The sequence below is a fragment of the Anabrus simplex genome, chromosome 8 (genome assembly GCF_040414725.1).
Source record: "Anabrus simplex isolate iqAnaSimp1 chromosome 8, ASM4041472v1, whole genome shotgun sequence".
Lineage (NCBI taxonomy): Eukaryota > Metazoa > Arthropoda > Insecta > Orthoptera > Tettigoniidae > Anabrus > Anabrus simplex.
Genome location: NC_090272.1, coordinates 46,364,940 through 46,380,586, shown reverse-complemented (window position 1 = coordinate 46,380,586; position 15,647 = coordinate 46,364,940). Strand labels below are relative to the sequence as shown.

Genomic DNA, 15,647 nt, shown 5'->3' with positions numbered 1-15,647 from the left:
CTATTGGAGTTTTTCATTACTCATACAATAGGCAAACTTCTAGTTTGGGGCTGTTTTAGGAGCAAAAATATGAAGGTAATACTCAACTGGTAATAAAATGCAGAACTGCTTTTACCGGGCGAGTTGGCCGTGCGGTTTGGGGCGCAAGGCTGTGACCCTGCATCCGGGAGATAGTGGGTTCGAATCTCACTATGGACAGCGCTGAAGATGGTTTTCCGTGGTTTCCCATTTTCACACCAGGCTGTACCATAATTAAGGCCACGGCCGCTTCCTCCCAACTCCTAGCCCCTTCCTATCCCATCGCCGCGATAAGACGTATCTGTGTCGGTGCGACGTAAAGCCACTAGCAAAAAAAAAAAGAAAGAAAGAACTGCTTTTAATTCCTGAACGCACTGAAATATTATCTAAAACTTTCAGGTGAATCTGATGAAAACTCTGTCGCCAGAAACATTTTATACATGGGAAAGAGCTGAAACTATTTTAATCTAGAAAAATGCAACTGAAAGGTTTTTTTTTGCTAATTGCTTTACGTCGCACCGAAACAGATAGGTCTTATGGCGACGATGGGATAGGAAAGGCCTAGGAGTTGGAAGAAAGCGGCCGTGGCCTTAATTAAGGTACAGTCCCAACATTTGCCTGGCGTGAAAATGGGAAACCACGGAAAACTACATATGTTCCAGCGGGATTATTGAAATGATAGTCCGAAAAAGCTTAGAAGCCAACACTGTCCGACAGCGTGACAGGAAGCGACGTGAACTGTATATACGCCGTGCCGCTGCCCTTTAAATCCAGTATTTAGATATTTAAAAATGGCGTTACAGGAAAACTGACACCGGAATTTGAAAGGGGCAGCAGCAGAAGAAGAAGAATTGAGTGATTTTAAGGTTAAAATTGAAAATTTCAACATTTCAGTTATGACTACACAACATCTTCAAAGCTGAGCGCATGACACTTCAAGGATGGAATAAACAAAATAAAAGTATACCGTTTTGTTCCCACGGCCCAAAATAATGCATTGCATTGTGTGGGAAAGACGAAACGGATGTAATATTTCATAACCGTTCTTCAACTTCCTCTGTTTCATCAGAAGTAACAGCCCATTATTGATAATATTGTTTGTTTAACGTCGTTTTCAGTTCCTACATATTTTAAGGAACCCAGGTTCTTTAACGTGCCAGAGTTTTCTAATTACAAGGCTTTCCAGAAATTTTTAGGATTTTTAATTTTGTTTTGCTGCTGGTTAACTTCGCACTAACACATTGCAGATTTTCGGCGACGCAGGCATGGTAGAAAGGGTTAGAATTGGGAAGGTAGCAACCGTCTGTAGCTTTAATTAAGGCTCATCCCCAGCATTTGCCTGGTAAGAAAATGAGAAACCACCGAAAACTATCTTCAGGGCTGCCGAATGCAAGTTCAAAGCTGCGCGCCCCTAACTGCACTGTCAACTAGTAATGGGATATTCGAATACGAAATAATCGCTTATTCGATTATATTTCCCCTTCGATTGTTCATTCGAATGAATGACGCAATCCAATAGTGAATTTTTCCATCCGATTTTTTTCGATTATGCATCCGATACTCCATTCCATTATTTTTTTCGATTATTAATTGGGAACTGCACTCGAATGAATGAGGCAATTAATAATAATTTCGCGTGGCTATTTCTAGCCGAGTGCAGCCATTGTAAGGCAGACCCTCCGACGAGGGTGGGCGGCACCTGTCATGTGTAGGTAACTGCGTGTAATTGTGGTGGAGGATAGCGTTGTGTGTGAGTTGCAGGGATGTTGGAGACAGCACAAATCCCCATCCCTCGGGCCACTGGAATTAACCAATGAAGTTTAAAATCCCCGACCCGGCCGGGAATCGAACCCGGGACCCTCTGAACCGAAGGACAGTACGCTGACCATTCAGCCAACGAGTCGGACATGAGGCAATTGAATAAGAACGAATAGAAATGCATAGTGAGTGTGACGACTCACGGCCGACTGGATCCCTCGCTGCGCTCCGACGACTTCTGCTGGTTGATATGTTCCTACACTACGCGGCGCTGGTGTAGGTAGAAGGTGATCAGGTGTCTCCGAACGTGATTCTAAATGAGATCTGATGTGACTTAATTCGGAATTTATCGTTTAAATAAATGGTTTAAAACCGTGTGTTCATTATTGTGGTGTTTGAGGGCTGTGCATTCTGTTTACTGACCGATGACTGTGTTCATGGGCGACGGTGTTTCCGTTCAATTTTTTTTGCTAGTTGCTCTACGTCGCACCGACACAGATAGGCCTTATGGCGACGATGGGAAAGGGAAGGGCTGGGAGTGGGAAGGTAGCGGCCGCGGCCTTAATTAAGGTACAGCCCCAGCATTTGCCTGGTGTGAAAATGGGAAACCATCTTCAGGGCTGCCGACAGTGGGGTTCGAACCTACTATCTCCAGAATACTGGACGCACTTAAGCGATTGCAGCTATTGAGCTCGGTCCGTTCAAATTAAGATGTAGTGTTCGTTGTTTTGAAAGCAATATGTGAAAACTACGTAGGACATATTTTGCATTTCGTAACAATGTAATGACATTACTTCTGAAATTGGTTCGTCAGTATCGTAACGAATATCTCAAACGTGTATGTTTCTATAGAGCTAAGTGACCTTTCATTAATTCACTCCGAAATCAAACTCGGTTGCAATTATCAATTACAACCTTAAAAACCTATGTTCAACTGTTGTTGTACATGCTCCGTGATGAACATGAAATGGCGTATGGCTTTTAGTGCCGAGGACAAGTTCGGCTCGCCAGATGCAGGTCTTTTGATATGACTCCCGTAGGCGACCTGCGCGTCGTGATGAGGATGAAATGATGATGAAGTGGACACATACACCCAGTCCCCGTCCCAGAGGAATTAACCTATTATGGTTAAAATTCCAGACCCTGTCGGGAATCAAACCCGGGATCCCTGTGCCCAAAGGCCAGCACGCTAACCATTTAGCCATGGAGCCGGACATGCTACGTGATATAAATATAGTATAGCTCTGCAGGCACCCACATGATTGTTACGTACCGGTATGTCATACACATTTAATTCCTACATAACTACTTAAATTATATGTTAACATGCTCAGCTTAATGAATCTTACTAGCACTTCACCCCATCAGTCAGTTAACTGGACACATTTGACATTTTCCCGGTATGTTTTGCAGTCGTACGAACCTGCATTTCATTCCTTACTTCTTTTACTCGGAAATAAAATCGGTATCGTATGTAATCGAAAATTAATTTTGGTACAAAGTCCTGAGCACGTTCAGTACAACCCCCAAGTCCACGAGAAACAGTAATTGGATGTAAACTATCCCGACAGTCTTGAAATATTTCTCCCCATAACGCTTCTTGTACACTAAAATTTCACACAACTTCCTCTACATGAGAAGACAAAAATTATAATTAATCCCTCGTCAAATCGAAATACCTGCGTCTCCTCTGTATTAAATAAAATGGCGTATGGCGTTTAGTGCCGGGATTGTCCGAGGACAACTTGGCTCGCCAGATACAGGTATTTTGATTTGACGACCCGACGTGATGAGGATGAAATGATGATGAAGACGACACACACACTCAGCCCCCGTGCCAGCGAAATTAACCCCCAAGCACACGCGCCAGAGCTTAGGACGAAGACACACGCATGGGGGTGCTTTCCACCCCACATATCATTGTATTATAAAATATGGATTACTGTAGTCTATTAATTGGAGATTTTAAGATGGATTATGTAAGAATGACTTTCTGCGTGGATCCAGCCAGAATAGTACAAGAGCGGGGAGAGCACAGAAAAGTTATTTGTACATTTCACTAGGAAATAAAATGACCTGGGGTGGATTCCACCCCATGCGCGTGGGTTTGAGGGTTAACCAATTATGGTCAAAATTCTCGACCCTGTCGGGAATCGAACCCGGGACCCCTGTAACCAAAGGTCAGTCAGCCATGGAGCCGGACTCCTCTGTATTGTTTGCTTGCATGTTTAACAATATACACACAGAGGTGATGAATAACATTCATTTTTGAACTAGTGAAAGGAACTATCTGTTCATCTTCCCAACTTGATAATAGTGGCTGATGTAAAGGTAAGATTGCTGTAAATATTTTTCCTTAGCTGTACTTACGATTTTGACAACAGCTTTTGCTATGGCTCTAATCTGACTGAAAAATGATGTAAAAGGTACTATCACTTAAAGGCACATCTTGACGTGGGATAGGCTTTGACCACTTTAAAAACAGAGTGGGATCTTTTGGGGGTGAAAAAACTGCCGTTTTTCGTTCGAATGTTTATCGTAACCCGACTTGCAACGCTGGACATAGCAAGTTCTTGGCCTATTCGCATGCGTTATTAATTGGAAGCACATGCCAAAGTATACGTCCTACTTCTCAAATGCTTAATCTTTTCACTTCACGAAGAGTTAACCCCAGACATTTTGCACGTATAAAACTACTCTGTCGGCTACAGTATTACAACATCAGTAAAATGTCTCATCTGTGATTCTATTTCTTTACTCATATCATTTACAGACCGTGTATAAGAAAACAATGGTCCAATAATACTTGTATTTATAAGCCTATTAAGAAATTACTAGATGTCAAAGTATAGTGGAAGAGGTGTAGAAAGAACTCGAGCAGCTTGGATCTGCAACAAAGAGGTAGACGGAAATTTCCATCTCAGAACCGCTCCTCTCAGCAGGGTTCATTTTCGTCTTCTGGCGTGCCAGTGTGACCTCCGCAAACTCTCTAAACATGAGCACTTAGAACTCATTCTTATGTCTGTTTTATAATTGTATATTTTACTGCAGGGATTCTTTTTCTCTTTTTACTCGCTACTTCGGCGTTTAGAATTACGTCTGTGTCCTTTTTCAGTTTCTAAGCAGTCGCTCTGTGGTGTGCGTCTTAATAAGAATATTAATATCAGAATTAGGTACGAAATGTTAGTACGATTGTCAGTTAACTTTTTTAAAAGGTTTCTTTGTTGAGAAAGAATGTAGTGCAAAAGATAGGTAACAGTTGGTGTTAAATTTTGAAGCAAAACAGGCAAACTCATGTACAGTACTTGCATATCTCGTAGAATTGCACAGCGATATTATCACTCCCACCCCACCCAACTTTCCTTTTCCACATCTTTATGCGACCTTTAGATGGCGCTGTTGGCCGACTGGCCCTGATTAACATATAAATAACGGGTTATTTTACAATTTAGTTAAACAGAGTATATATTTACAACAATGTTACTATCACTTTATTAAAACTATCGACTCGAGACAACTGGGTAGATCGACTAAAGATACTAAGAAGTCTACGTTGCCAATATTGCTAAAAAAAAAAAAAAAAAATCCATTTTAACCATATCACATTTAGAATCCTTCAAAGTGAGGTCTCTAACTGATTTATCTTTCAGTTTTCAGTTAGGCCTATATTACTAGTTATTACCTCATTGTTCGAGGAAAACAATTTCTGGTATGCGAGGAGAGAAACGAGAATGAGGTTTTAAAGGAATAAGCCGAATTTATCAACGATGTGCAGTTATTCGAAGATAACAAGTGAAACGACATTTCAGTACATATTAATTACCAATAGGTATGCAGATAAATAACAGAGCCAATGACACGCAAGTTGGTAGAATCCTCAAAGAGGTTTTCTAGGTCGTAGTTTGCTGATAATTAACGCAACCTCATTAAACACACAGCTTTATACCATGGGGTCCCCAATAGAACCACGAGAGAAGAAGATGGAAGGACTACCAGCCTAGCACTTTTGACTGCTCACTGGCACATTGCTGTCGATGATACATGTACGCACTTTTTTCATTCACAGAGTGAGTATCGGTAATATAAAATATGCAGTAACATTATTTCAACCCCTTCGCACACCTGCCTCCCATAAACAAATCTTACCGTAAGCCCATAAATTACGAATAACTAAGCAAAAACTGTGTTAATCCCCTTCAAAATTCACCTATCCGTTCATTTCCTTTCCTTTTAGAATTAAATTACGGCAAACGTACACGGGACCGACACAACTCCACATGAACAGTTTTTTTTAATTGCATATGATAAAACAGAATAAACAAAAATACTACAATAATTACTTACGTGTTCACAGTGGCTAGTAGAGATGAACTTCAACAGAGAAGAGGTGGAATATCCTTTGGTATTATGGCGCATTCCAACACATCCTGGGCAGAAATTTCACGAAGCGTGTTTCACTTTTCTAAAGGACACAATACGCTCATGAACAAAGAAGCCTCGCGCAACACACGCTATACAGATTAGCGAGACAGCAAGAGCAGACTTGAAATGCTCTGAAGTATAACATAAAAAGGAAAAACCCTCACTGAATATAATTATATGAAAACAAACACAATACACGAACAAGTTGTTCTCATAGTAATATGCCACCGAGCACAAAGAAGGCCGACATCAGAAAGAGTTCAAAAAGCCTGCTCGCATCTCTGGATTTAACATGAACAGGAGATCGCACCAAGTTTCAAAACACATATACATCTGCTAACATGAGTATTAACATTGCTGAGCGATTGTAACACAGGTTTGAAGCTTGAACATTCGATAAATCAACTTGTAACACTTTACCTTGAGACGACCACGAACAAGTGGTTAAATTTGATCACTTTGATTTAAGACAATGCAATGCAATTTCTGGAAGCAGTTTAATCACATGTAAGTCCAGTATAAGTCAAGTTTATAAGCAGATATGCAAGTTAACTTGAAAACAATGAATTGCGAGTTTAGCAATGACACTTCATATCTTTTTCGTATTATATTTGTTTATTGTCAGAGTGAATTGCTGTGATTTCCGATATGAAATTCGAAGAACTAAAACAATCTTTACAGTCACACAATTTTAGCTCATGTATTTCGGAGCTATGTGTTTGTCATCAAGTAAAACTTACTTTTTTCTTTGTAATATGGTATTAACTAAATAGATACACACACAATATTTTTCAGATGGTAAATGGTGCGGTATTTAGTGTTGATTCTAGTATGAATTACAGCACGCGTCTTGGCACAAACTCAAACTCTTTCACGACAGCCAACAAGCATTGTTCTCTCCTCCCAGATTGGACACACTGAACAGATTCACAAATGCTGACGGAAACAGCTGATACGACAGCACATATACACACACACGCACGATAACCCGTTGATACCGCGTACACAGAACAGAGCTGACACGTCATACAGCTGTTGGCTGCAAGACGGCACTGAGGCCAGCTTCGTTCGGCTTCACCGCAGCGTGGCTGGTGGCCGACAAGGAAGGTAGGCAGGCGGGGAACTGACAGCGCAGGTCGTCCACTTTTAACGTTGTCCGTCTCTCTCTTTCAAGGCCACTGTCACCGACCGACCGTTATGCCTCTGTCGTTGACACATATCACCACGCAACTGTGCACAACAACTGAAGTTAATTCACGGGTTTTAGCAGGACTGTAAAGATTACTATTTTATACATGGTTGCCAATTCTACTGCTCCATCACAATGTCAGAAATTCGTGGAATTTTGTTGATTGTCTGACTTCTTGGCTGCATAGTCAGCGTTGAGGTCTTAAGTTCAGAGGGGTTCGATTTCCCAGACTGGGTATTTGTGTTTGTCCCAACACTTTCCTCTTCATAATCAGACGACACACAATACCAACCATCTCAGAAACACGCAATCGTGATTGCATCCCTCAATAGGACTGGCGTCAGGAAGGGAACCGGCCGTAAAACAGGACACAGTTCGCACCCGCCACCCCACAAATGTGGGGAACAAGCGGTAGAATAATAATGAAATGGCGCATGACTTTTAGCGCCGAGAGTGTCCGAGGACATTTTCGGCTCGCCAGGTGCAGGTCTTTCGATTTGACACCGTTAGGCGACCTGCGCGTCGTGATGAGGATGAAATGACGATGAAGACGACAGCCCCCGTGCTAGCGAAATTAACCAATTATGGTTAAAACTCCCGACCCTGTCAGGAATCGAACCCGGGACCCCTGTGACCAAAGACCAGCGCGCTAATCATTTAGCCATGGAGCCGGACAGAATAATAATATTTAAAACATTATTTTATAAATGGTATACATACTAATGGGGCTGCCTGGCCGAGGCGGTAAAGGCGTGCTCGGTTCGCCCGGAAGGACGTGGGTTCGAATTCCCGTCAGGAAGTGGTAAAATTTAAGAAACGAAATTTCCACTTCCGGAGGCACACATGTCCCTGAGGCTCACTCAGTCTACACCAAGAATGAGTACCAAGTTAATTCCTGGGGGCAAAGGCGGCCGGACGTAGAGCTAACCACTCTACCCCATCAAGTGTCGAGGGTACGGATAGTGGAAGCCTTTACCTTCCACCCCTCCAAGGGCCTTCATGGCCTGTACGGAGGTGCCTTTGCTTTTTTTATACATACTAATGGTGTTTTAGTTCACATGAAGTTAGTTCGAGGTGAAATAGTGGTCCTGATCTTAAAAATCCAAGATTAACGGACGAATCCTCTCCTACGACATCTCGTAATTTTCAGGTTTTCGGACTGAGCAGCGGCCGCTCGAGGCTGTTGCGCCATGAGGTTTGGCTTTTTATTTACTTATTTAAAATGTCAATAATATATAAGAAGACTATAAAGTAACCCCCGTTAGTATTCTTAATTAAAGGTTAAGAGGGAATGATTCCCTAGTTGTGCTCCCCCTTAAAATAATCACCACCAACAACAAACAGTGTTAATTCCGGAAGAAATAAGAGAGCAGGAAAAGGTTGATACCCTCCTTTGATGCCCTCCAAAGAAGGGTATACTGGAGGGTATATGGAATGTACTAGCCTGGTGTCATAGCTTCGCGCCTGCCACTCAACGACCACCCACGCAGGGCCACCTACACATGGTTGAGGGTGAATGGTCGAGCATCAAAGAGACTGATCTCTCTGCGCCGTTATTATGCACTGCCAAAGTGAAACTTCATATACACAGAGCGCTGGCTATCAGAGCTACCAGATAATCCTCAAGCGTGGGACGAACCCAGATATAGCCACGTAACTCAGAGGCAATCCTCTTAGTTCTAGTACCTCGCCGCTCCCTGCTCAGCAGTGTTGCCAATCTTACAAATATTCTGCAACACTTTATGTCAACTTAAATCAAGTCCTTAACGAATGCCTTTTAATTCTGGCTTGCGATTACAGTACAGTCGAACCTCGAACTTCCATTAGGGCCTATTCGAATTATGAATATCTCGGAGTAGCTTAAATTTCCCGGCCATTTGGCAATTTCTTCACGCGTATTTATTTATCTGAAAAATGAAAATGAAAACCTACAACCTGTTATCCAGTCTTTGACCGGGTCAGGGATGTAATGAATGAAACATATATAGGCTATTATTACAACGGGGTTGCCACTCCCAAGGTGATTATGAATGACTGATAAATGCTATGAAATGAGAATGGAGAGTGTTGCTGGAATGAAAGATGACAGGGAAAACCGGAGTACCCGGAAAAAACCTGTCCCGCCTCCACTTTGTCCAGCACAAATCTCACATGGAGGGACCGGGATTTGAACCATGGTATCCAGCGGTGAGAGGCCGACGCTCTGCCGTCTGAGCCACGGAGGCTCTATTTATTTATTTATTTATTTATCTATTACTCGATATTCGCTTTCATGAATTGCTCTTTTTCCCGAAGCAAACATTTCCTCCCTTGAAAAAAAAGTACTTTGTAACTCGAATTTTGTGCAACATTAACTGTGCAATACGGCATTTGTAGTTTGTGAGGAAGAGTCAACAAGTAAAGGAAAGGTTACAGTGATCCTGGGAGCTAATATGATGGGAACCGAAAAACTAAAACTTCTAGAGATCGGAAAATCGGCGAAGCCTAGCTTGTTCTTGTGTGTGAATTAATTACCGGTCACGTACGAAAGCAACCCCCAAAGTCACGCATGACAAGCTCCATTTACGAATCCCTGCTGCGTGGTATTGATGAGAAGTTTCAACGTGAAGGGAGGAAAGGTTGACAAAAACAACCAGAAAAACCTAGCAGATTTGTTTTCTTCAAAGGTGTTATCTGAGGTATGTTTCTTGTTTCACTGCCGTATGTAGTGTATCCTGTCTTCTAAATGGAATGGAATATCGTATGGCTTTTAGTGCCGGGATACCCCAGGACGGGTTCGGCTCGCAAGTGCAGGTCTTTCTATTTGACACCCGTAGGTGACCTGCGCGTCGTGATGAGGATGAAATGATGATGAAGACAGCACATACACCCAGCCCCCGTGCCATTGGAATTAACCAATTAAGGTTAAAATCCCCGACCCGGCCGGGAATCGAACCCGGGACCCTCTGAACCGAAGGCCAGTACGCTGACCGTTCAGCCAGTGAGGGGAGGAAACTAAAAACTTCTAAAAAGTTTCTATAATAAGGGGTTATAATTAAAGTGATGCCGTAAAAGAGTTTGTATAATTTTAAATACTGTTAAAAATAATCAGTATAAGCTCGTAGATACATATGATTCAATTATGTGGTGTACATGCTAAAATGCTATATTCTCTATGTCTCGAAATTTCGACAACTCGAAACAAAATTTAACTCCCGAGGTGATTCAAGATATCGAGGTTCCACTGTGTTTGAAAAATGTCCAACTTCTCAAAAATCATTTAAGGCTTTTTACTTTTATTTTTTACAATTTGCTTTATGTCGCACCTACACAGATAGGTCTTATGGCGACGATGGGATAGGAAAGGGCTAGGAGTAGAAGGAAGCGGCCGTGTCCTGATGTGAAAATGGGAAACCACGGACAACCATCTTCAGGGCTGCCGGCAGTGGGATTCGAAACCACTATCTCCCGGATGCAAGATCACAGCTGCGCACCCCTAACCGCACGGCCAACTCGCCCGGTAAGAAAATACTACATAAACAATTGATAATGATGGGCGACAGTGGTGTTTGATTGATGATTCACTGAATAATCTTCTTCTGATATCTTCTCTTCGGTCCTCACAGAATGATGGCGAGTTCTTTTGGACATAAATACACTGTTCAAAAAATTAAAGGGACAGCATTTTGAACACATGCATTATTTAAAGGAATGGTTGGTATGAAACAGAAGTTTTTTTTCTGGAAAATGAAACATTTAACTGAAATATACATATCCTGTTCACTTCTTATCACATATGTTGGTGCTATGACTAGAAACTCAACACAATGTCGTAAACTAAAGTGGAAAGCCCTTCAATTAATTCACACAGAGCACAAAAAAGAAACATTTCAATATCTGGTAGGCCCTCAATGTGCCCATCACATTTTCGAGGCATGCTCCTGGCAAGTCCGCGAACAGTTTCTTGTAGAATTTTGTCCCACTCCTCAATAAGGACCTTTTTTTTTTTTTTTTTTTTTTTTTTTTTTTTTTTTTTTTTTTTTTTTTTGCTATGGGTTTTACGTCGCACCGACACAGATTGGTCTTATGGCGACGAAGACGAAATAAGGACCTCTGCAAGTCATTCAAGAGTCTGGGGTGCTGCAGGACGGGTCCGAAGTTGTCTGTCCAACATATCCCATAGATGCTCAATGGGATTGAGGTCAGGGCTCAGAGCAGGCCAGTCTAATGTTTGAATCGCGAAGTCCTGTAGCGTTTCCATGGAGGTTGCTGCTGAATGCGCTCTCGAACATTCGTGTTGCAGGATAAACTGGGGACCAATTTCAACTGCAATAAAATATATTTAATAGCGCACAAATGTGCATTAAAATACATTAATCTTTCGCATATTCTAGTAAAGATTTTGTTCTTTTGTTGCACTTGCTGAAGTGATAGCGATCGCAATGTTTGTCACACAACATACACACACAATGTAGAGATGGTTCATGGAAGCCTGATCGCCGGCATAGACGATGGTGAAACCCATGTACCGCCAGCCTATTCAAAGCACTTCTCATGCCATTATTTGGACCGGTCCAGCTGCGGTCAATCATAGCATCAGTTGAGTAAAAGTCCAGGCTGATTTCTGCTTGTTTCCTCTTTCGCTCTTGGAGAACTTCCTTTTCTTGCTGCGTATGTGGAAGCTGCATTCTCATTTTCAAATCTTCGAGTAAAAACGTTTCCTTGGATAATTCATACGCAAGTCGTGATGGTGACATTTTGGAGATGCCCAGTGTTCGTTTCAGAAATCTGGCCTTTACATTTTCAATAGTCCGAAGGTCGGACACCGTTAGTCTTTCCCAAATAAGTTCCATACCATATGTGAGAACTGGGAGGACCTTGGCGTAAAATAAGGCCATGGCTGTGTCTAGCGATAGTCTACTCGGGTTTGTAATGTCATATATGCTTCTGATGGCAGCTAAAGATCTTTCTCTTACGTGAATTCTAAATGAGGTGACCGTAGGTTGTAAAGTGACACCCAGATATGAGAACGAGTTCACTATGTCTAGGTCCACCCCTCCACATTGTATTCTGTCACTAGATGCGATTTTCCCCCCTTTCCGGAAAACCATCTGAACTGTTTTATTCTTATTTATCACAAGGCTGTTTTTGACTGCGTACTCTTCAAGTTTGTTTATTGATCTTTGTAGCTCTTCCCTGCTACTCGAACCCATAACAATATCGTCTGCATATTGATAAAGTACAACTGAACTGTTGTCAGTGACCTGATCCACTACAAGCTCGTTGATATACCTCTGAGCATTAAGTCGGCCTCTGATTATCTGAAGGTCCGATCGGACATCAATTGTGATGCCACCCCGCACCATGACTGAGCCGCAGCCTGGACTGCTGCTTCATTTTGAACGTTCACCAGGACGACGATATGCACGTAAGCGGGATTCGTCTGTTAACAATACATTAAGCCAGTGACGCAGCTGCCAGTTCCTATGATCCTCAGCAAACAGAAGTCGATCTCTCTTGTGTCGAACAGTTAATCGAGGGACCTGATGAGGTCTTCTTGGTCTTAAATCTTCCTCTCGGAGTCTGTTGCGTATTGTTTGGTCACTGACACTGCAACCAGCTGCTACTCTTAGACCTTTTGTAGGTCCCGAGCAATCGCAGGGCGCCGGCGGAGAGAACAAATCATCGAATATCGGTTTTCCCTGGCCAATGTTTTCCGTTTTCTCCATTGCCATGGCTTTCGTGATGTACCAGTTTCACGAAATCGTTTCCAAAGCCTCCCAACAACAGACGAAGCAACATTAAGCTCTGTAGACACTGCACGAACGGTCCAACCTTCCTGCAGTAATGTCACTGCCCGAACACGTTCCGCGTCATTCAGATACCTCATTTCGATTGATGAAATGCACACAAAGAGTAGAGAGACGTACTCTTTACTACACTTACTAGATGACCGAGTAAGACATTGCTCGTCCATTTCAGTCTGAAGTATAACACGATACATTTGACTACTGCCACAAAGCCATGGCTTTCCAACGAAATGTGGAGGATTCTTCTCATTCTTAAAACATGACGGTAGAATAAGAGCAACAGTATATATCTTAATCACAGACTACTTTCATGGAACACGCGATCAAATTCTTGTCTCTCTGTATTTTTCAGCTGTGTATGTCTTGGGGGTTATCTGAAAATTCCCTTCACGACATTAGCGATATAAAATATGTGACGTGATGTTACCTAGCAACCGAGCAAGCTGTGATGTGAATTATTAATGGATGGCCATGACTGAGAGACTATCAATTCTCGGTAACAACTCAACTCAACAACACAAGACAGTCTCTTTATATACCTTGCTTGGCCAGCCTTCTAGAAAAGTATGACACTACATGCTTTCTCGTATCTTCTCGAGTCTCCAATAACCTATGTACAGGTGGATACAAAATTCTGTAAAAGTGGTTTCTTTTTTAAGTTGTTTTACGTCGCACCGACATAGATAGGTTTTATGGCGAGGATGGGATAGCCAAGGCTTAGGAGTGAGAAGGAAACGGCCGTGGCCTTAAGGTAATTCGCCTGGTGTGAAAATGGGAAGCCACGGAAAACCTTCTTCAGGGCTGCCGACAGTGGGGCTCGAACCCACTATCTCTCGGTTACAAGCTCACAGCTTTATTCCTTTACTGGTAGACAACTGAAATTTTAAAAAAATGTGGCGATTTGAGGTTCTGATGTGGTTATACCTGTGTTTCATATTCGCAGTAACATTACAGATTTTTACATATTTCGTGAAGAAAGGAACATTTTAATGCATATGTAGGTAATTATTCATTTCTTTAAGTTTTGTCAGCTCGGTTTAATTTTTAGATTATAGTGAAATAATTGGCGAATTTCATCCCATGTGGAATATAATATTTCATTGCTGAAGTTGACTTTAAAATTCCTCTGTCTGTGAATTACAGTACGTTCAAGTGCCTTAATTTTCTAAGACATCACTAATCCTTTCTCACAATCTGGGATAGCCTTTCGTTGGTCAGTGTTTCTAACAAACTCCGTGCAGGAATCTAGGTTAGTCAAGCTCGCGTGATCATCAGTGGTGAACAAGAACAGCTCCCGGAAGATATTTCACCCAGCTACTTTGCTCTTTTAAAATATGCACCGGTGGCATCCTGCGACGTTGAACGGTCCTTCTCAGCCTACAAGAGAATTTTATCGGATCAGCGCCAAACATCACAATCAAAAACAAGGCATTATTTAATAGGGGTTTAAAGGCAGATGCTATGTTAACTCTATTTAGCAACATTTATTCTTACATTTTCCCGACTTGAGGGCAACAGAAAATTAGCTACAACGATACATTGCGCGCCCCTAACCGCATGGCCAACTCTCCCGGTCTACAGTTTTCTAATATTGACAGTATTAAATAATCAAACTAAATGGACAAATCAAACTACTTCAAATATTTAAAATTAATGTTATGAGCTGTAGATCGTGGAGACCATATACATTTTCTAACGCCAAAAACATGACTTTGTCATAAAATACGGAGGTATTTAAATAGTACATTACGCAACAAGCCCATAATGGCAATAATTAAGACACGGGTATGTTTATGTTCAGCCTAGCAGGCGAGGCCGCCCGGGCAAGGTACTGGTCCACCTTCTCAGTTTTATCCCCGATTCAACGTTTCAAACTCCAGCGGTAGAAGTGGAATCCTTCGCTGAGTCTGGAGGAAAAACCAACGCTGGAGGGTGAACAGATTAAGAAAGAAAGAAAGAAAGAAAGAAAGAAAGAAAGAAAAAGTGCAAAAGATGGCTACTAGCCTTAACTTCGCAACTGCTAAATAAATAAATAAATAAATAAATAAATAAATAAATAAATAAATAAATAAATAAATAAATAAATAAATAAATTGTTGAGAATATGGGTAACAAACACCCATGGTAAATGCTGAACGGAAATATGCTTTTTTTTTTTTTCCCTCAACAAAATCAAGACTTTCCGAAACACCGTGTCACAAGAGCTTATTGTCTTTGCTATACTCTAACTTGAGAAGAATGTGATTGCCAACATCGAAGGGTTCAAATCTTAGACAAGTTCTGTAACAGAAACCGAGATATATACGGTATGGACTTAATTCGTCATCGAGCGAGTGCTATACAATAGCCATTCATTAGTGGGTTTATTTATTACTTTTTCGGTTTCTTACTTTAAAATTACAGCACACGGTTACATTTTAACATCAGCTACAACTGCGAGTCGTAAGCAAAAATGCGAACCTCTTGTAGGT

The 15,647-nt window shown here is 41.7% G+C and overlaps 1 protein-coding gene across 2 annotated transcripts in view; it reads right to left on the bottom strand.

Annotated features, from left to right (window-relative positions):
• Oatp30B (Organic anion transporting polypeptide 30B) overlaps positions 1-15,647 on the bottom strand; it is a 1,136,150-nt gene that overhangs the window by 338,440 nt on the left and 782,063 nt on the right. The window contains exon 1 of one of the 2 annotated variants that reach the window (XM_067152178.2): positions 6,121-7,169. The exons of the other annotated variant lie outside the window; for it this stretch is intronic. The gene's annotated coding sequence lies outside the window, so the exon portion shown is untranslated. Of the gene's footprint in view, positions 1-6,120; positions 7,170-15,647 lie in introns of those variants that run through there. 2 annotated transcript variants of the gene reach the window in all.